The sequence below is a fragment of the Lynx rufus genome, unplaced genomic scaffold (genome assembly GCF_022079265.1).
Source record: "Lynx rufus isolate CCGP_SWC_20201006 ecotype Redwood Valley unplaced genomic scaffold, mLynRuf1.p SCAF_17, whole genome shotgun sequence".
NCBI lineage: Eukaryota > Metazoa > Chordata > Mammalia > Carnivora > Felidae > Lynx > Lynx rufus.
The window spans coordinates 46,345,969-46,368,481 of NW_025814831.1; the positions used below are offsets into that span (position 1 = coordinate 46,345,969).

Genomic DNA, 22,513 nt, shown 5'->3' on the forward strand with positions numbered 1-22,513 from the left:
GAGAGGGGCACTATCGTGAGCAGAAATGCTAATAGCTACTGGGAGCCTGGTTAAAAACCAACCACATTAAGAGTCAGGCTTCTAAGGATAAAAGCCCCCATTCAATATTCTTTATCAGCTTGATTCAGCCACACTTGACACATTTGCTACTCATTCCTAGTCATGGTGATTTCAAGTCTGTGACTGTTCCCTTGAAGGGAGCGTTCCATGGAAAGCACGTGTGCTGAAGGGAGCATCTGGGGAGAAAGTGGCAACCTCCCCCCTTGATAAGGGACTCTGGGTCAGGATCATGTGAGCTATTTAACAGTCCCTTGGCTAAGCCTCCTCTAGCAACTAGAATATGAGGCAGGCAGTCTGGGTGCACTGTGTTCAGGGAGTTTCACAGCAATCAATTTCTAACAGATCCAGGCAGTAGCAACAAACTCTGTAGCCCAGCCACTGCTCTGACTTATCAGTGGTGCTTCTTCTCAGTGGAAAGAAGACAAATATGGCAGGCTAATCTAAATGTCCTCTGCTCTGTTGTCTTGAGCACTGATATGAGGCTCATCCTTCTTTCTGTCTTTCCCTGTCTGTCTGTCCTTCATGACCCTGTAGCAGAACAGGGCAGAAGAAGAGCTCACACTCAGGAGCCAGACTCCTTGGGTTCAGGTCCTCACTCTGTCACTTACCAGCTGTGGCCTTGGGCAAGTTACTTAGCCTCTCTTGCCTCAGTCTCCTCACCTGTAAAATGTGGTGGAGAATAACGACCTATTTCACAGGGATTTCAAGGGAGTAGACTGGAAAGGGGATTAAGTTAAAACAAAAGTGCCATGTAAGAGTTAGTGTCTTTTTTCCCTTCCTATCTTCCTTCCTTTGCTTTCTTTCAATAACTACTTATTGAATATCCCCTAGACACAAGACTCTACCCTGGATGCCACATAAACTTTGAATATAGACAGGGTGGAGTCCTTGTCCTCCAAGGAAGGACAGAAGGTAAAAAGCTATGGTAGAAAAAGACCACCAGTCTGGGATTTAGGGAAACGGGGCTAAGGCCCCAGCACTGCCACTAACTTCTTTGTGGCGCCCTCACCTGTAAGCACAAGATCCTTCTAGAGATCTTGACAACAGAAAGCAATAGTACCCAGCCAGGCCCCACACACCTTGCCACCTGAGTGATGATACAGTAAGAACCACAACGCAGAGGGGAGAGAAATGATCTCCGGTCGGGCCAGTCATGGAAGGCATCATGGGCTCTGAATGTATGCTTAGCCCTTAAGGAAGGTTGGAGGTTGGGAGATGGAGATGAGGGGACGAGGGATAATGTGCAGACATTCAAATGTATCTGGGAACTAGCAAACAGCACATTTTGGTGGCAGCTGAGAACTGGTTTGGGGAAAGCAGGAGGGAAAACAGACGAGCTCAGCTTTTGGAGGGCTGGTGTGCAACACAATGGGCAGGTTAGGAGGAGGAGAAAATGTCAGAATGGCAGTCTGAGGAGACATGTGTGGTGCTGGCTTGCAGGATGGACCAGGTGGAGAGCAAACAGTTGGAAGACAACTGCACAAGGCAGGCATGAAGACTCAGAGGTGGGGGAGGGGTCTCTGGGCTCCAGAGGCAGGCCCCCCACGGGACAGCTGCCCAGTCTGGGGTATGCTCGTCACCTCTTACTCACAGTTCTCTCATGTTCACAAGACAATGACACAGCAAAGTGTAAGCACAGTGCCTGCCCATGGTAAGAACTTAGTAAACATTCTCGAGAAAGCAAAGTAATGGTGTGTGAGAACAGGTGTGAATGAAGCATTACTGTTCACCTGGAAGTCAGTTATTAGTGAAACACACAGCAGGTGACAGCAAAGACAGGGGCCTCTGGAGACTTTGCCCAGGTGAGCAGGAAGAATACAACAGAGAGAGAGCTGGTAATCCAGTAGAATGTCAGGATGTGGGGGAAGGGCGTGTGCCTCTCCTTGACACTAGTCAGAATGATGTGGGGTAACTGGACACTGTAACTGCTGTGTAGACTAGGGAGAAAATAAAGCCAATGCCTTCCCTGGACCTGGATCCCTGGCTTATAGTCCCTGAGGAAGACAGGAGAGTTACACCTCCTCTCAGACTCAGCCCAAAGCCACCAATGGTGCCAATCGTAGATACCACTGCATCCCATTAAAAGACAGCGTTATTGTTTTCACTGTCAAGGTGAGGAAATTGGGCTGAGGTCACTTGGTGAGTTGGTAACAGCTGAACCCAGAGCCTAGGACTTTGTCATGGACTTGAAAGCTTGTTCCCTTCCCAGCTGTCTCTCAGGGCTGTTTTTGCCCCAATCAGCCTTCACAAACAGATCTAAAACGGCAGTGCAAAATACAAGAGCGTGAAATTGGAAATAAAATAGGTGCTTCTACATCTATTTAAATCCCATTTATTTTTAATAACTACTGAGGTTAGGCTTTGCATGAAAGGTGAGTAGTTGGTTTAAATCTTGATTTATGTCTTGGTTGACTAGTAAAATATTGTCATTCTGCTCAAGTGAAAAAAAGGCCCATCGAAAACGTCACACTTACTTAGCTTTTCTTAAAACTAAGTGCACATCTCCTGGGCATTTTCTTCTATGGTCTTAAGCATCTGCGATTTGTCAGATTTTGTTTGCTGGTATGTTCCCTTCCTCCAACATGTGGGGGCACATATGTATCTCTAGGTCTATGATAACCAAAGGGCACCCTATCACCTGGATCACCCTATCAGTCACACATGAAAAAATTCTCATCTTAAACGGGGATCATTTGTCCTCTTAGTTAAGTCTCTCTGACCATGTTTGTAAATGGAAGGCATCTGGCTCAGAATGGGGGCGAATACAATGCAATAAAAAATAACAGTAATACAAATTGGTTAGCAGGAGAGTCTTCAGTATGAGCAAAAACAACTATGGCAATAAACCTACCCTAACGTGGAAGTGAATGAGAATATCAGGCCGTTGATCAAGAAGTTCACACAGGCATTGTTCTAATTAAATCCACAAAGCATTGCTGATTCTAGTACTTTCCATGGACCCCTCCTTCCATTGATCTTGGGGGTCCCCTCTTTACCTCCATAGACTAGAACAATGCTTCTGGGGTTTTCCCCACAATCATCTGCTTCTTCTCATACCTCATTCCACAGCTTGGGTGATCACTGTCAGTCTTGCTTGGTCATGAGGGACGAGACCCTCGTCAGACTTAATCTAAGAACCAAAAAACTCTGGGGCGTCTGGGTGGCTCAGTCAGTTGGGCATCCGGCTCCTGGTTTCAGCTTGGGTCACAATCTCATGGTTCGTGGGTTTGAGCCCTGTGATGGGCTCTGCACTGGCGATACGGCTTGGGATTCTCTTTCTCTCCCTCTCTCTGCCCCTCCCCTGCTTGCATGCTCTCTCTCTCTCTTAAAATAAATAAACTAAAAAAAAATTAAAAAAAAAAAGTCTCTCTTTTACCTGAACAACAGTGGAAAAAATCTGTCTCTTAAACTCACTCCCTGAGCTTGAGAGTCCATACCCTGCCCAGTTGTGTCTCGTTACCAGGAAAGAAACCCACTAGCTCAAAGTCAGAACAACAAGATTTCTTATTGAGACCAGAAAGGGGGTTGAGACATCCCCTTTCTTCCAAAAGCCTGAAATATCAGGCGAGTTCTTCTTTCAATCTGTTCAGATTTTAGTCAGCACATTTTGGTGATTCTAGACCCAGACAATCCTCGGAAATCAGAGTTCATTACGTAGGGTCAGAGAGATCGAGATGGATGATGGTCAACCAGGAATTAATGAGGATTGCGGACATCCAACCAATTTCACCTGGAGATCTCTGTGGCCATCCATCTTTTCCACCATCTGCTCCAAATTTGGACCTATGCCCTGAGAGGCAAAAGACAAATACATCCATCTTAAAAGTCCACCCAGGTGAAATGCCATTAAATTGCATTATTGCCCAGAACTGCAGAGAGAAACATTTCCTTTCTAGTTAATCTGGCAGCCATCAGTTGTTCCCCACTAACTTGAGAGAAGCATCTGGTTTATGTGCTAGAATAAAATACCCTCACAATCTATCAAAATTAACCCCCTAAGAGCTATTACTGAAATGAAGGACGGTCTCTTATGTGTTGGAGGTAGGTAGATTCATGCTTTCCCACGGAGTTCATGTTCTGGCACACTTATCTTTGGGATCTGCATTCCCTGGGTGAATAGGAACCCAATAATCATACCTGTTTTATGATTTTAAGCATTCCACGTTAGCATAAAATTAAAGCACATTCATACAGCTGCTGTTGCTAAAGACAACAACCACCTCATGGTAAAATATTATTCTTCCTGAGGGCTCTCAGATACCTCTGTTAGCATGTCCAGTATCTACAGGCATTCTTACGTTTTTCCTGCAGTTGTTTGTACTCTGATATAGGGTCTAGACAGAGCACAGAGACAGTGGAAGGTCTTTCCAAAATGTTTTAGACCAAAGAGGATAGAAAATAACCTTAAATCACATTGGATTTTAGGACACCTAAGATAAGATTTCTTTCATTGTATCCTGATCTCACTTCATGAGAAATAGGTATATTCCTCAACTATCTAATTAATTCACATATTAATAAACCTCATGATCTCATTATTTAAAGGAATTCTCTCTCTCCGTGTGTGTGTGTGTGTGTGTGTGTGTGTGTGTGTGTGTGCTGGGTTCACATAAATAAATACTTCAAATCTTTTTAAGCCAAAGATGGTCTTTCTTGAAAACAAGTACTTTGAAAAATACTGTTGTTCGACTCCAAATGGTTTCTCCATTAGAAGAATGTAGACTTCTTCTTTGTTAGGGAGACTACATTGGTTAGGGAGAGAGGAGAGGGACGTAGAGAGAAAAAGAGAGGAGGTGAGAGAAAGAGGGTGGGAGAAAGTTAGTGAGTGCGGTCAGACAGCTTGTGTAAACAGTATTGCCTACAGTGTCCCCCTGTTACAAGGGCCCTTGATGAACATGCTAAGGGAGATGTCCCTTAGCTGCTTTCACCCAAGCCTGGCTCAGTTCTCTTGTAATCTGCATAGGAGAAGCATCTTGACATGCTTAGTGGATGGGTGTATTTTACACAGCAAACCACAGCCACAAGAGAAATTCTCCAATTCAACATGACTGGGTTGATAGTCTAAAAAACTGGTTAAAGCATGGAATCATAAAAATGATACTCTCATTATATGTATGTACATATTCATTGATATTTATTATATATTCACAGATATTTATGTGTCATCCTTGCACAGTAGACATGCTGATCTTCTCTGCATCATTCCAATTTTAGTACATGTGCTGCCAAAGTGAGCACTATATTCACAGATATATAAATGAGCGTGCACTCATTCACGGATTCGGTACAGGAGCAATGCCTTGTCTTTGAAGATGGGTCCACTGTCTGGAATTTCCCAATTTCCTGTATAAACCAGAAATCTGTTATGATTTTCAGGTTCCAGTTTCTTTAAAGAAGATACAAAATCCAAAGACAGCTGAAAAGCAATCTGACTGCAGAGTCCACCTAGATTTTTATGACTTTCCCCACAATTTTTTAGTGTTATCTTGTTTATACTTAAGTCGTCCACAATTTCTGTTCATCACTGACAAGTCTTTCCAAGACAACGGTGTAGCTTCATAGGAACACCTCTCCTTTTCACACTCATATATCATGTGTTTACATAATATTTAGTTACATGTCTTAAATGGAAAAAGTACAACTGGTGTAAACAAGTTTGGGAACAAACAGCTTGCAGTTGGCTTCTGACTGCACTGATCGGGGAAGTGGGAGGGTCCATGGATAGCAGCTGCCTCACAGGGCACCCAGGCATCTGCTACGCTTGCCGGGGGAGGAGGGCACACGCTTGCCAGGGGAGGAGGGTACATGCTTGACTGGAGATGGACCCAGGGAGCTTCTCTGAATCTCAGTTGAGGCTCAACCAAAGAAACAGCTAATGATCTATTCACATGCGGGAGGGGAAGAAACCAATCAGGTTGGCCCTAGGGAGGAACTGTAGGTTAGTCTCTAACCTGATGCCTTTCTAAGGCACTCAAGGGTAATTTTGTCTGCTCAATTTTTATCTTATAGACTATTGGATAAACTCCCTCATAAGATGCAGTAACACTGCTGTAAACAGAACAGAAAGAAAAAGTAGTGGTGCTTTTGACCAAACAGAGAAAAACTGAAAGGCGGAATATATATTATAGAAGTATATATAAGTATGTATTATATAAGCACCTATATTTTAAAACATATATATGTAAATATAGTTTATATTTTTATTATATTCATACATAACATATACAAATATTTTTATTATTTTATATTTATATGTAAAGTATATGTATTTAAATATATATTTATATATAAAGTATAAATATATGTAAAATATATATTATATATAAAGTACATATTTTATATATTTTTATATATTTTAAAGTATATATATACTTCTATATTATATATACTATATATTCTGCCTTTCAGTTATATGCATATGTATGTGTATATGTCTATAAGAGTATATATACATATCTATGGTGTGCGTGTGTGTACTTATCTGATGGTGCTTCATGAGATATGGAGGTTCACACTGTATCTGAAGATAATTTGATGAAAATCTTTAATCCCTAAAACTCCAGCTAGACTGAAAAATTGGCTTAGTTGCCTTGATTCATTACTTCGGACCCCAGTCTATCATTTTACTCATCATCATTGCTATATAGGGTTTGGATAAACAGGTTTTGGATGAAAAGTATCTGAAGCTGAATCCAGCCCCCGGGGCAAGGAGTGAGAGCCCACAATCATCCTTACTGGCCAATTCCACTCTGTGGCCACTCTGCAACACTAGCAGCTGTGAGGGGTGGCATATTTAAAGGGCCTTTATTTAGCTCTTGCATTTTATTTATTTATGATTTATTATTTACATCCTGCTTCCTTCCACGAAGGATTTGGGACAGCTTAGCGCTTCAGTTTAGCCCATTCCTAATCAGTTCAGTCACTTCTCCTTCATCCTGCTCTGTCCAACTTCAATAGAGTTGTTTCCCCAGTGTGGCCAATTAACTCGGACCCCTGTGGTCTGGGCCTTCCACTGAGCAACAAAGGCGGTGCTTTTGCAGAGTCTGTGACCTTTGGATTCCTGCCCCAGCAGCACAGGAAATTCTGGCAGCCCTTCCCAGGGCATCCCTTTTGGTGTCAAGACCTCCTGGGGGTGGCATGGGGTGTGGAGACCCACGAGTCCATCAGCAGCTCCACAGCCTGTGCAGAGGGAGCTGAAGAGTAGCCTCAAGGACTCTCCCTGGGGACTGTGTGGGACGCCAATAAGTGTCCCAGCCAGTAGGGGTCTCCATCAATATGTTCAATAACCACACACCCTTTTGGTGAGAACACGAGAAAGAGCAAGCCTCAATCTCAGCTACTACGGATCTCCACCCATCCACCTCCACCTCCAACCCTGTCAAGTCTCTGACTAAATGGAGCAAAGGATCCACAGGCGTCCTTCAATCTGCCATGATCTTGCTGGGCCGAATAGATTACCTAACTTAACTATGCTTGCTTTCTCCATCTACATCTTAGTGATGAAAACACTGGTCACAGGCATACTTAAAGAACCCCAGGGTGAGAACTGCCACGTGTGGCTGCAGAAAAGCCCCTGAATGTCCTTGTGCCTGAGAGTCGCTCCTATTTGACCATCTTTTCAGGGCCCCAGTCCCTTGCTCTTGCTTTTCTTTGTAAGAATGGCAGCCGCTGATCTCAATGCCTATTACTTTCCCCCGACAGTGAATAAAGCACTGCATTCAATCATCTATTCTTGTTAGCTAGCCTGCACTCCTGGTAATTCTGCTCCCTGAGAGGATAAATAGCATTAGGCACCTAGTACACAGTTGTCCATGTAAGGGATTGTCCTCAGACAAAACAGAGATGCCTCAGACCATCTGAACATATTTTTCCATTAGTGAGGACGGAGTTGCATGCATCACACATACTCTCCCGCCAACCTTTTCCCAACCAATAGCAGACATGTGGAAACAGCTGGCAGAGGCTCTGGGTGCAACCCTTGGCCATGGAATAGTATGAAGCTAACTTGCATGCACAGGGAATGAATCCACGACAGATTCACTAACCACAGGACTGAGGTTAATGAAGAGATAGATGATCCAAATGCTGGCCTTGATTGGAATGGAAGCAATCTTCACAGAATAGAAAACACTGGGCTAGATTCCCCAACGGTCTACCTCAGTGGTCTGCTCTTATGTGCTAATCGGTGCTGTGTCCTAACCACCTGACTAACCAGTTACAGACTTGGGAGTATGATAGACACCAAGGGCGGGGCTTTGAACTTTGCAGTAATAAAATGACAACAAAGAAATCTATAGACTGTACATTGCCTATCTGAAGTAGAGGTATGTAAAATTTTTATTCTATATTGTTTTAATCTCATAAGGCAAGTAAATGTAGATCCTTGTCCTTGGTATAAAAATGCATATAGACTGAAAGATAAGATTTGAATCACACGTCTCTATCTATAAAGCACTTCCAAATGCTACCCTTGTGTGGTATCATTATTACAACCTTGCTTGATAGATGAGGAAGCTGAGGCTCAGAAAAAAGTGAGGGGCTCTTGGGTGGCTCAATCAGTTAAGCGTCTGACTTGGGCTCAGGTCATGATCTCATGGTTCATGAGTTCGAGCCCCACGTCAGGTGTTATGCTGACAGTGTGGAGCCTGCTTGGGATTCTCTCTCCCCCTCTCTCTCTCTCTCTCTCCCCTTCTCTCTCTGCCCCTCCCCCACTCAGGCTTTCACTCTCAGAATAAATAAATAAACTTAAAAAAATTTATATATAAAAAAAGAAAAAAAGTGATTAGCCTGAAGTCTAGAATCCTGGCGTTTGACTCAAAGTTGGCTGTACCTCCTGTTTTTTTCATGTTCCTACCACTCATGAGACATGAGCTTGCTGATCAAGTCCAAGAGGGAAAAGACCCCTTCAGAGGACTAAAAAGTGATGCAAACATTGTGTCATTAGTTGGCTTACCTGGGCTTTCAATGTCTGCCCACACAAATGCATATTTTAATAGGCAAACAACTCTGTGGCAAAAAGGATTGGACATGTATGCTTGGATTTCAAGTTTGATATAAGCCGTTCAAAGTCACAGGTGAAAAACTGTGCAAGGATCTCACTTTATAAAATGGCTTACTTTATAAATGTGGTTCAAGAGGGGTGCTACTAAAAGACATCATGAAGGGTGCCTGAGTGGCTCAGTTGGTTAAGCATCCGACTTCAATTCAGGTCATCATATCACAGTTCATGAGTTCGAGTCCTGTATCGGGCTCTGCATTGACAGCTTGGAGCCTGGAGCCTGCTTTGGATTCTGTCTCTCTCTCTCTTTCTCTCTCTCTCTCTGCCCCTCTCCCACTGTGCTTTCTCTCTCAAAAATAAATAAACATTAAAAGAATAGAACAAAAGACATCACGAGATTCTACATTTTTTTTAAGCTCTTAAGTTGATGTTATATCCAGTCATTCCATCCAGAGCACACTGAAAGTCTAAGTTAGCCGAACTGGAGAGTGAGTCGTGATGACTGGCACATCCACCACCAGCGGATCAAGGTGTCTCCTCGCTTTGCCGAGCTGCGGTCCTCCTGGACAGTGCTGCTCCAGTCCTGGAGACTTACAGCCCCCTGGGCTCCTGCTCCCACAACCTCCCGAGGAACACTCCTCAGCAGTAGAAGGAACTTTCTCCTGTTCTTTGCAAACAGAAGACACCTGTGGCAAAACTTGTGCAGGGGTGAATGTCCCTAGAGAGACGTGGATGACAGTGTGACAACGGCCTGGCCTTATGTCCCCAGCCTATCACTTTCCAGAACAAGTTGACCAGTTTCTCAGAGGGCTCTTGGTTCCCTCCATTAATTATGGAGAAAATAAAAATAATATCTACATCCCATGTTCCTATGAGGACAAAAGGAAGTAAGGTAATTCGAGAACAACACAGCACCGTGCAAAGAAGAGCTTAGATAGTGGTGAAGCCTGGAAAATGAGATTAGCTAAGACCCTGCGACCGGGGGAGGCAGACTGACAAGGGACTTCTAGAGCAGGCCTGGCTCACTTCCCCACTTCCTCTTCCCAGCCCCAGGCACACCCCCCAGTGATGACACTAGGCCATCTCAACTCTGTCCCAGGGTGTTGTTATACAGGGAGCTGAGGCCTTCTCAAGCATAATTCCAGGTGGAGATGCAGCACAGGTAAGTTTCCAAAGGAACTTTCCAGAGTCCAGAGGCAGCCGGTACTCTGACAGTTGGGTTCTGTGACTGTGTGTGTGTGTGTGTGTGTGTGTGTGTGTGTGTGAGTGTGTGTGTGTGTGTGTGTGTGTTCGTTTTCAGGTGCTCTATCCATCTTTCTTACCCTAAAGCACCAAGTAGAGCATCCCCTGGAAATGTTTGCTGAAGAATGAGAACAGGGATAAGGATTCATCAGTTGATTATTCACAGTCCAGATAAAGGAAGGCTCATAAAACAACCAGACATCACCACCAAAAAAATCCCCCCATACACACAAACTTTTGTGTGATTAAGAATGATAAGAATGGATCCTGATAAGAATGGGTACCACCAGGGAAGTTGGCAGGTCTCTCATGAATTGTGAGACTGAGTTCCTAACTATGACACATCTCAAAAGCATCACAGGCCTATGGAGATACTGATCCCCTCAACCCTCGAGCAGCTGAGCACAGCCCAGGTACCTGGGTGACTCCAGTGTGCTGAACAAATGTTAGCATTCTCCATGTTCTTGGTCACGTAAGGGACCCCAAAACAGACACAGAAATGTGGACCTGCAATCCTAAACATCTCCTGTTTATAACCCAGAGAGGCAAAGATAAATTGGATGCTTGGTTCCTCAGGTTCATTTATCTCCTTGTCTGATTCATCACTTGTGACATCAGGTCCTCACAAGCACCCCGTGAGTGAGGCATCCACTATTTACAGGTGCATGAACCAGGCCTCAAAGAAGCCAGGTGGCTTGCCCAGTGTCATCCTTTTCTAAGCACCAGCCTGGCCCCTATTCTGCTCATCCTCTACCTCCTCCACAGCACATAAAATGTACCCAGCCAGGGCATACTCCTAATTCCTCAGTCTGACTTCTCTTCTAATGAATGTAATCTTCAAAAATGTGAGAGTGGAAACAAAAGTGAAAAGTAAGGACATTGCAATGGGAAGAGGGTAGAGCCACAAATGGCACAGAGAGGTCAGGCTGTAGGCAATGGCTGGATGGAAGAGACTCTTGGTGGGTAGGTTGACTGCAGTAGGGCCAGATGGCTACCTACCCAGAGCAGAATGTCAAACAAGCTTTCAGGGCTGTCAGGATGAAGGTTACCTGGAGACGGGACTTGGCAGTCATTTGCCCAAAGAAGGAGGCTGAATCTCCGGCTGGCTGAGGCCTTGCCGGAGAATCTGGATCACAAGGGGCTTACTGAGCCTCCGTGAGGAGGTCTGGGAGTTCTGTGGCCCTAGGTAAACATTTATGATTAATTGGAGAGCTAAATAATTACACCTTCCCTTCAAGCTCCTCTCACATCGAATCATGTGATTCAATTAAAGAATATTCTTGACCTCAAGGTCCTGGAACCTGGACCTCAAGGTCCTGGAACTTTAGGTTCCTAACATTGAACTGACCTGTTAAAGGAATCTTCACTCTGTAGGTCCTCAGCTCCTGGGATGAGTAGGATCTCCCCACCATGCAATCTTTAGACTATCCAGATGTACAGAATTGCAAAGTAGAACCCAAAGAAGACATTCTCACTTCCAAGAGATAGGTGGAAAGGAGGTTGGCTCTGCACTGGCTCATTTCAACAGTCCTCACAGGAAGCTTCCTGAAACTGTCACTTACTCTGCAAGGCTGACTGTCCTACTGGTGCAGCTGGCCCGTAGGAAGGAGCTGGTGGTCATCTGATGTGACTGTACCACTGCAGAGGACAGACAGGTGTCTATGCCTTAGCAGAGAACCCAGCACAACTTTGACAGTAAGGCTGCAATGCTCTCAGCAAAAAAAAAAAAACCTTGACTACAAAGCTAGAAATAGCGCTTCCAGCCGACCTCTGCTCTTCCCCTCCATAAACCTAGCATCTCTCCGACCTTGACTGGCAGCAAACAAGCAAGACAAACAGCCCATCACATAGTTAGTTCTAGCTGCCTTGGAAAGCAAGAAAGGAATCGGGAGAAAACCTGCACTTTAAGGGATGGGAATGTAACAGAGCAGTGGGGAAACTTCTTTCTACAAGAACAGCATGGTAGTGTTACTTATGGAGGCAAAATTTTAGCTAATTATCAGTTTCAGTTTCTTATTACACCACAGATAGATGGTGGGTGGACCAGTCTGTTTCAGTGGCCAATGTATCTGGAATATTTTACAGTAAAATATTTTAATGGTCATTATTAACTATAATGTATCACTGTGAGTTTAGTGAAGAAACTGAAAAATGATCATACTACAGGTATGATTAGACACATGTATAGATTAAACAGAATGCACACATTCCTATAAAAGGCATCCTGAGTACCAGTCAATGTGGCATTGACTTCCACTGGAAAATAGATGTTAAGTTTCTCCAGGGAATGGAGAAATGGTAAAAAAAAAAAAAAAAAAAAAAAAAAAATCAGGTTATCTGTCACCTTGCCCTGTGGGCTTGGCAAACAGGAAAAAGCACATAAAAAGGTAGTCCTAGAATCAGCTTTACTATAATTCTTGCTACTTATTTTAGAAGATATCTGTGCAAGTATTTCAGCACCTCTCTGTATCTCAGCAGAGAGGTTCATGCTGAGTTAGGGAGGTCCTCTCCCTTGCCAAATAAGGCAAGTCCAAACTCAAGGGGGAAAGGCCAGGAAGGAATGACCTAGGGAAGACACCCTGAGAGGGGTCCACCACACCAAGAACAGAAGCTTCTCCAAACAAGTATCCTGGGGAGAAAAGCCGTTGACAGCTTCAAAGTATCTCTCCATATGTCAACAGAGAATAGCCAACCAAAAATGTCATCAATGAAAAACAATCTAGACACAGTGATGTGACATGGAAATCTACTGAATTGATGAAGGGTAAAAACAGAAACTAAAGAGGCGCCTGGGTAGCTCAGTCAGTTAAACGACTGACTCTTGATTTTGGATCAGGTGATCATCTCGTGATTCATGAGATCAAGCCCTGCATCAGGCTCTGTGCTGACAGTGTGGTGTCTGCTTGGGATTCTCTCTCTTCCTCTCTCTCTGGCCCTCCCTCCCTTTCTCTCTCAAAATAAATAAAATAAAACTTTAAAAAAAATTAATTACTTAAAAAAACACAGAAACTAAAGATTATTGGAGAGCTGAATTCTATAGGAAGGGAAGTTAAGGGTAAGAATCTAACTCTTTAAGGGTACCTGGGTGGCTCAGTCATTAAGCATTGGACTTCATGACCTCATGGTTTGTGAGTTCAAGTCCCACATCGGGTGAGCTTGAGCCCTGCTTCCAGTAAAAAAAACCATGAGTCCCACACTCTGGGTGAGCCCCACTTCTCTCCTTCTCTCTCCCTCTCTGCCCCTCATGGGATTCTCTCTCTCTCTCTGCCCCTCACTCACTTGCACCCTCTCTCTCTCTCTTTCTCTCTCTCTCAAACAAAAAAAGTCTAACCCTTTAGAATCTAAAATCTTGCAATCTAATTTTTATTCATTTTTCCATGTCCCACCATAAAACTAGCTTCCTCAACAATATAAAAATAATAAATATTTGCTGATCATTTATTATTTGCCAAACACTCGAAGCACATTACATGTATCAACTCCTTTCCTTATCAAAACAAACCTATGTGGCAAATTCAATTATTATTACCTTCATTTTACAGAAGACGACATTAAAGCACAAAGAGGTCAAATGAATTGCCTAAGGTCACACACCTGGTAGGTGTGTGGATTCTCACGTGGCCATTTTGGCTCCAGAACTTCTGCTCTTAACCATTATGCTTTACTGCCTCTCAATGAAAAGGAATGCCCAAAGGAAAGAGAGAAAACAATGCCAGTGAAATAAAATGGGTTCTACCTGAATCAGCTTGCTGGAATAAATTCAGTGAATAAACAAGGACAGTGTATGCCGTGATTGCCTCCACCCCAGCACTCACCCCTCCCCTCCCCCACTGTGGGGAGGTCATGGGACTTGGGCAGACCCATCTATTGATGCGGTCCCTGAAAAAGCATATTGTCTATCTGCAAAATAATGAACTGGCATTTCTGTTTATGGATTAGCCTCCTGTGAACTTAGGAAGTGCAAGTCTTTCCCAACCTTCCATGAGGCAACTGATGAAATCACACTAAAGATCTATAAAGCAGAAGATCAGACCCTAGTCCACAATGAAAGCGAGCCAAACAAGAGCGGTGTCCCTTGAAATCCAACCTGAAATAGTCATCTAGGGTAATTCACTTCTCTAAGAGAGAATAAAAGTGCTCATTTACTGAGCACTTACTATGTTTGTGTCAGACACCGATGGGTTGTTCTCTGTGCCACGTTCTTCACGCATCCTTCTATATTCTCCCTGGAGACAGCGGCAGGGGCTTACCAGCCCCAGAAGGAAGGCTGTGGAGTCCACGTATCACACACCAACACTGCTTCTGGGACAAAACTTATGCTGGCCTGTGGCTAAATAAGAAAAATCTGGACAATACAATAGGAGTTTTCCCGGAAGCTATATGGGTATGGTATAGAGGACGGTCCCTTATTCTGAGATTATATTCTTCCTACTTCTGGTATTAAAATATCTTTTCTTTCAGGAAAGGACTATAACATTACATGGCAATTTTGCTATTGCTTTTTTTTTTAACATCCTTACTTCTCAGGATAGAAGCTAACAAACCTATGTTGAGCCTCCTCAATTAAAAACATTGTTAGATCATAAAATTCCAAAGCGTAGGGTCACTGGCCCAGGGGACTGATAGCCTGGATTTTGTCCAACCTCAACCACAGGGGGAATTCAGAAAACAAGAGACAATCCCGGTGGCTGAAATGTACCCTGTGCTGCCAGTGGCTTCCTTGCTAAGCCCCTATCTGACCTCTAGTTACTCCCTTGGTCCCCAGTGGCTGCTACCAGTAGGAATTCCCTATCCTTCCTGGCCAAGTTGACATGCTGGGCAGAGTTCAGGACACAGCTTTAAATGTGGTTTCCTGATTAACAGAGAGACTCCAGTTAGGCAGGAAGGAGTTCAAGCTCAAATATTATATGTCATAGTCATCTACCGGTTCTTAGGAATGAATACATCAACAGAAATGACCTGGAGCAAAATACCATTCCTGAGAAAATCCCTAACAACTCAGTGAGAGACTCCTGTTACTGCACTGCATCTTTTGTGTCTTCTTTTGACAAGAAAAGTGTCACGTTAAGGACTCAGTTCCTCTAAAATACATTTACACAGAAAATATTTGAGAAGGCTGATGGTGATGGAGAGAAACGAGTGCTAAAAGGAACCAGGCACCACATCTATATGACTTTCTGGCTAAGAAAGTAGGAGAATCCCCAAAGCAGGAGATGGGGTCGCTGACTTGACTGTGCCATTAAATTCCCTTTGAATCTTAGGAGAAATCATTCTCTGGCCTTATCCTTCCTCACTTGCAAAATAACATGTCTGGTTGCTCTAAATCCTAACATTCTCTAGTTCTAGTCATTGTCTGGAGGAGAGAGCAAGGTACCTTCATGTCAAGAAGGACACTGAGAAATAATACCGAAAGGAAACATGGAGTGCTCCTCAGGGGTCTCAAGGTCCTGATTAGACACTGATGAAAGATGAGCTGGTAGAACAGACCCCACGGGCATCTCTAGGGGGGGGTCTCCCCAGAGTGAGCTTCCGGCCAGAGCAAGGAAATGAAGAAGTGGGCCTACAGTGTAGACAAGAGAAGGTAAGGAAAAGAGCAGGAAGAAAACAGGAGGGGAAGAAACAGAGAAAAGGCAAGGTCCAATAGAAGTGCAATCCTCTGAGTAGAGAAAAGAGGGAAAGTGCCAAAGAGCAGAGAAAGAAGGGGAAGAAAGAGTCAGACCTCTACCTGTCATTTTTTTAAGTTTATTTATTTATTTTGAGAGACAGAGAGAGAGAATGAGAGTGAGAGCCAAGCAGGGGAGGGGCAGGGAGAGAGGGAGAGAGAATCCCAAGCAGGATCCACACTGTCAGCATAAAGCCCAACGTGGACTCGATCCCACAAACTGTGAGATCCTGACCTGAACCAAAACCAAGAGTCAGACACTTAACCGATGGAGCTACCCAGGCACCCCTACCTCTCATTTTGGATAGTAATAGAATTTCATAGCTCCTTCACCATCTGCTTCCCAAAAATGTCACCAGAGGTAAGGTCCCATGGCATCCTGCCAAATTAAATAGAGAAAAGCCTCACTCTTCTAGAGAGCAATACCGTACCATTTTCCCTAATACAGCAAACACAGAGGCAGCCCATCTGTATGCAGATATGACAGAAAAACAAAACAAAACCAAACAAAACTCCACAAAAGGTCCATAACCTTTAAAAAAGAAAAAAAAAAGGATTCTGGGCTAACCTATCCAGAAATAGAACATTTTGATTACAAAATAAAAACTAGGTCAATAAGATAATGGACATGACTTAAATGAAAATCACAGTATTTGTAATGGGCTAAAAATGGTATCAATATTACTGCAGAGAAGGAATATAATTAAATGTATTTTTAAACAGCAGCTCCCCGCCCCAGCCCTCCAAACCCCAGCCCCGCCACCAGTATCCCTCCACCTCATCGGAGAGGAATGTGCTGGCGTGCCACAAGTTGGTCTGAAGAATGCAGAGTTTCCGTACTACTTTAGAAGATCCCAAATGACACTGGTTAGCTACATTCTTTCACTTTTAGATCACTGTTATTCATTTATAAAGCAAAGAAATGGAAAGGTTAGGGATCTGACCATTTCATTCTTTTATGGTTTCTACTATATGGCCAGGAAACATGCAAATGGAAATGAAACTGCCACCGTTCTCTCTGGTCGACTGAAACACGGAGAGTTCCAGGCCATCACATGATGTGGATATAGATCCTAAGAGGTTTAGCACGGGCCAGAAATTAAGATAAAGGGTAGCTGTGCAAATTTCTGGTTTTCTTTCTTCAACCTGTGGTGTGACCTTGTGGATAAACTCTAACTCTTGAGTGTAATTTATCTTCCAAGCCCTCACAAGGGGAAGGGAAGCAAAGAGGAGCATGATGAATTAGCCACAAGGAATAATGTTCTGGATGGTAACTGCAATTACTACGGTGGGCAAGCAAGGGCTGCGGTGGCAATGGCATTTCCTCGGATGTCTGTGTAAAAGCCACAGCCTACGACTCTGTTTATGAGGAAATATCAGTGGCCCTTCCACACTCCGGATGCCGTCAGGGGTCAAAGAAAGATGACGCAGGCTTTCTCGATGATGAAAATATTACCACTGCAAAATATATACGTACACACACAGAGACATGCACAGAGTATTTCTTACTAAAGGAGATTGATTCGATATTTATACCGTGGAACTCTCAGAATAAGATATCTGCATGACTACATATCATAATCACCATTCAGAAGAGATTATTTTCAAAATCTCTTTGTGGGTAGTGCATGTCTACTAATAAGTTTTTTTAAAGAATTAACTCTTTAATATGTTTAAGTTCCAACACACCAACCATTAGTATCAAGGTACTCATTCATCCTTAGAAAGAACAAAGTTACTTCCCATGGAGAAAATCTGCTGAATGACAGCTGAACTTGTCAAGCAAAAGAGAAGTGGAGAACTTAGTCACTTCGTGTTACGACTCACGTAATGCTGAACTCCCTAAGTGCAATTACGTGTTTGTAAAATATCATTAAGTTAGTGCCCACTTCACCCTCTCTTTACTTTGAGCATCATAATAAAAGATATTTCAATAAGCAGCAAGTGGACAAACAACCTAACCATGAGTCCTTTCTGTAAGTGACTTCGGGCGTTCCAAACCCCTGATATTCTGAGTCAAGTGAAATAAGTCACTATAATAGGCCTTGAGGAATTCTAAACCAAGAGATAGGCCAAAAAGTTAAGGATCATCTGAGCTCATCCTATCACTCTCAGGGTTGTTCTTATTTATAGTTCCCTCCTATCACCAGGGCCTCTAAACCGTGAAACAAAAATAGTGAAGCAAATGTGTGGCGAGGGTCACTGCAGACTAGGCAAAATTTCTGCGAATACCCACAAAGCGTGGTGCTCGGTTTTCTGTAGAAAAGTGCTCAGTCAACTCAGTCAATGTCGTTTTTAACTCTGACCTTCCATGACCTCAGTTTGGAGATCCTGATAGGGATGAAAGAAAAGAACTAAAAGGTCAAGCAAGTGAAAAGCACTGAAAGAATGCTCAGTACAAGCATATGATACGGGGCACGCCTCTGTCCTGGGAGTCTGGTGGGGGAAAAATGGATTATTTATGGGGGAAGGGAAACCAGATGGCAAAGTAAGCTCTTGACAGAGAGGATAAAAGCTTATGTTCGGGCAAGCTTAGGAGGAGGAAAGGGCAACGGAGTAACTTGTACTGTCACAGGGTAAACTTGGTCGAGCAGTGACTTTGGCGGATTCGGGCTTCTAGCAGGGAGGAACCAGCTGGGGGCTGGGGAAACGGGTGTTTTTGGAGAAAGAGAAACAGCTGTCTGAGCACGAGTGTCGGAAGGAAGTCCTCTTCCCTACTGCCAACCCACGAGACGTAAGTGTAATCCAGTCGCAGGAGCTACTCTAAGGAGACAAAGGGGGACAAGATCGAGTCCCTGCCAATTAGTGCCCCAAGACCTCTGACAATGGGGCCATTCCAACAAATGCTCCAAGGGAAGAAGCACTAGATCGGGACCCATGGAAGGAGTTCTAATCTTATCTATTTAAGCAGCTATTAATTACAGGTTCAGGAACAGGATGGACTGGTGAATCAGTACGTGATGTAAAGATTTATCTATAAACAATATATAAACCCTCTATCCCAAGTCTTTTATCTGATAAAAGTTGTGAGTCTGATGGACTTAATTGACTTGCATTCACTTCTCCGTCAACTTTGTCAGGTGAGAATCAGCAAACTACAAAAGAGTTCTCTCTGAAATAATCATTCCCTAAGTAAGGGTCCTCCATAACCCTTCCACTGCCCTGTGGGTGCATTATAAGTCAGTAACTATAAGAGAAAATCCTGCTTTTTTTTTTTAATAGCAAACATTCTAATGGTTAAAAGCCTGTACAGACTAGAAACAAGAATAAACTAGAATACTGAATATTTCAACACTGGCCATTTTGATGGGAAAAAATGTGAAGTACAAATTTCCATGTAAATGGAAATCCTACACTTATAAAAGCAGGCAAGATGATTATGTGTGACAAATACTTATAGGCAAATGAGAAAAACTACAAAAAAGTTGCCTCTTCTAAAATAAACTACTCTTTTTTCAGCATACAATTCTCCTAAATTCTGACATTTATGCCTGCTTGAAAAAACAATTTAAGTCAACACTTCCCACTCTGTTATTCAACCCTGAGGCATAAAAATTTGATTAAATAGCCTAAAAATGCTTCCATGCACAAGGAGCAGGCAAAAACTGACTTATACATAACAAAGTCATGCTGTAGCTTGACTTCTACCCATGTGCTCTGTTGGAACCCTCCTAAACCTTGAGCTCTCCATCTTCCACTCTTGCTTCCCTTCCTTCTCCCTTCTTTGAGAACATACCAAAGCCTCCCAGTGTGGGCCTTTCTCTCAGCGATCACCCTCACACTACACTAGTCTCTTCAAAAAACACCTTTTCGGTTTCAACAACACCATAACCAGAATGGCATGCTCCTCCCCTGGGTCAGCACCTCCATTCCAAAACAGGATCCTGTAACTTCCCATTTCCTAAAACCTCCGTCCCACTCTTGAATACTCTTATCACTCAGCTTCTCTTTCTCTTCTGGCTCCTTCCTTCCCCCTAAAGACATTAGCAAACCATAACTCATCAAATCATGAGACAACTGCAGAATCACATGTTCAACAGCCCACTTGAAACCCCACTAGGATGTCTAATAGGCATCTCTAGCTCAATACGTCTCAAACTGAATTTTTGATTTTGTCTGCAAACCCGGTACTTCTTCAGGGTTTCCCATCGCCACAAATGACAAATACTTTTGCTAAGGGCAAAAGCTTGGAATCATCCCTGATTCCTCTCTCTCTCTCACACCACACATCTCATCCAACAACAAATTCTGATGACTCTGCTTTGAAAATATATCTCTGGAATCCAACCACTTGTCTCCATATCCACCACTGCTATGCTGGTCCAAGCCATCAGCATCCCTCACCTGGAATACTGGAGTACCCCAACTGAGCTCCCGGCTTCCACTCCTTCTCTGTACCCCATTTGGAGTGGTCATTTACAAAGTCCAGGGAAACTCATTGTCCTTCTCAAACTTTCCAAGGCTTCCCGTCATACTTAAAATATAGTCCAAAGTTTTGGCTCCTGTAGTCCTGTAACCTACAAGTCTACCTTTCCAACTTCATTTCCAACCACACTTTGCCTTGCTCATCCGACTCCGCTCATACTGACTTTCCTGCCATTTTTTAAATTGTATAACTCTGAATATTATCTGTGCATGGATTCAATATTATCTCTATGCAAATGTTAAATCTATTTATCCACCTACACCTGCTTCTCTGATCCAGCCTCAGGATCCACTCTCTGTCTATAAGGCATCTCAAGCTAGATGTTCCTATGCCAACACAAATTTGACACTGCAAAAAGGAGCTGTTTTCCTATCACCAGGCTGGAAACCTTGAAGCAGCTGCCAACCTCCACTGTACTTCCACCCACAATCAGCCAGGTGCCAAATCCTGCCATATCCCCTACCACTGATGCCTCACTTTTGCCCCCTTTCTTCTACCTCCCTTTATTCGGAGTCTTGCATCTGTCCTGGTCATCTCAGGTCTGAAATCCTATGCCTCCACTTGTCTCTTAGCTTCCTCATATTGCTGTACAGGTGTCCATCCAGAGGGCTGGCAAGGGTTTCTTTCTACACCCAAGTTCAAGTGCATCCATGTCAGCCTCCATTCCTGCCTCCCACTACTTAATCCTTCTGTTGTCTTTGACTGTCCCTATACTGTGCAGTATGATAGCCACTAGCCACACATGGCTATTTACACTGCAATTAACTAAAATTGAATACAACTAAAAATTCAGTTCCTCAGCTGCACTGGCCACATATCAAGTGCTCATTGGCCACATGTGGCTAGTGGGAACCCTGCTGTTCATTTCCATCATCACAGAAAGTTCTACTGGGCAGCGCTGGAACCTATCCCCTCTGGAATATTTACTCAACTCCCAAACAAACTGTTCTGGGAGAATAAATCCCGTAACCAACAAGCCCTTTCAGCCTACTTTTACCGAGACATCATGTTTCAGCATTAGGGAGCTCCTGAAACATTCTTCCCTGAGAGCCACCCTAACTTTAAGGGAAGGATACATTCCATGCTCTTGTCCCTAATACACATACACATGGCTTTCCCTTCATAAAACTTTCCTGTGCAGAGGAAATATTTATATATTACTACTCAATTTGTATTTTTTTCAGTGCTTGATTAGCTCTTATGCCTTCACTATCTGCTAAATAAGGTTGACTATTTTAGGCTTAATGCTCTTGCGGGCAAAGCCAATATTTAATGATGCTGAGCACAGACGGCTCTTCCAAAAGCATGTTTTAATAAGGGTGACTGCACAGTGGGAAAGCACCTGGGCCTTGGAATTACCTTGCTTCCGAGCTCCTGTCCTGCCACTTACTAGCCAGGGATCTTGGGAAAGTTATTTAACCCTTCATTCTCGGTGTAAGCACCTGTAAAGTGGAGAAAATGGTAACTGTCTTCCTCATTGATTTGTTGTGATAATTAAATGGGATCAGACCCATAAATCTCTCAGCCATGGTTGATATATGATCATCACTCATTAGTGTCAGCTGACAGTATCAATTATTTTAGCTAGTTGTGAACAAAAATAAATTTAAATAATCTTGAGGAGTTTAAAAGCAAGACGAAGAACAAATCTCGAATGCAAACTGCTCATCTTACAGAGTCAAATGAATGTCTTCAGATACAGTGATGGATATTACTTAAATATCAAATCGTGGAAAATATGTATCAAAGTCACATAAATTTGAACATTTCTATTCTGCTTCTTGTATAAAAGCTGCCTAGAGTTTCCAGTTCTTTGGAAAATTTATTTCAGGAACCATGGAACCTTGCTTGGCAAGTTGAACAACTTTCCATTAGTTAAATGCAAGAAGGATGATCTCATTTTAAAAGTGAAATGTGGAAAGTGGTTAAATGGGCAGGCTATAACCAATCATACTAGGCTTTTAGAAAATCTGAAAAACAAAACAATAATAGAGAGAAAAAAGGCTTATAATTCAAAGCACATGTGGACATCATTTTGTATTGATTGCTTAAAAGTTCATGCCAGTGAACGAATCAAACGACAATACATATTCCACACATTTGGAGCCTGAGATAGCTCTTCCTG

The 22,513-nt window shown here is 43.2% G+C and overlaps 1 protein-coding gene and 1 non-coding gene across 3 annotated transcripts in view; both read right to left on the bottom strand.

Annotated features, from left to right (window-relative positions):
• SAMD4A (sterile alpha motif domain containing 4A) overlaps nt 1-22,513 on the bottom strand; it is a 208,918-nt gene that overhangs the window by 113,585 nt on the left and 72,820 nt on the right. The window lies entirely within an intron of this gene.
• Nucleotides 5,191-5,298, bottom strand: LOC124512736 (U6 spliceosomal RNA). The gene has a single exon (XR_006962246.1). It is a non-coding gene; the product is annotated as a U6 spliceosomal RNA (small nuclear RNA).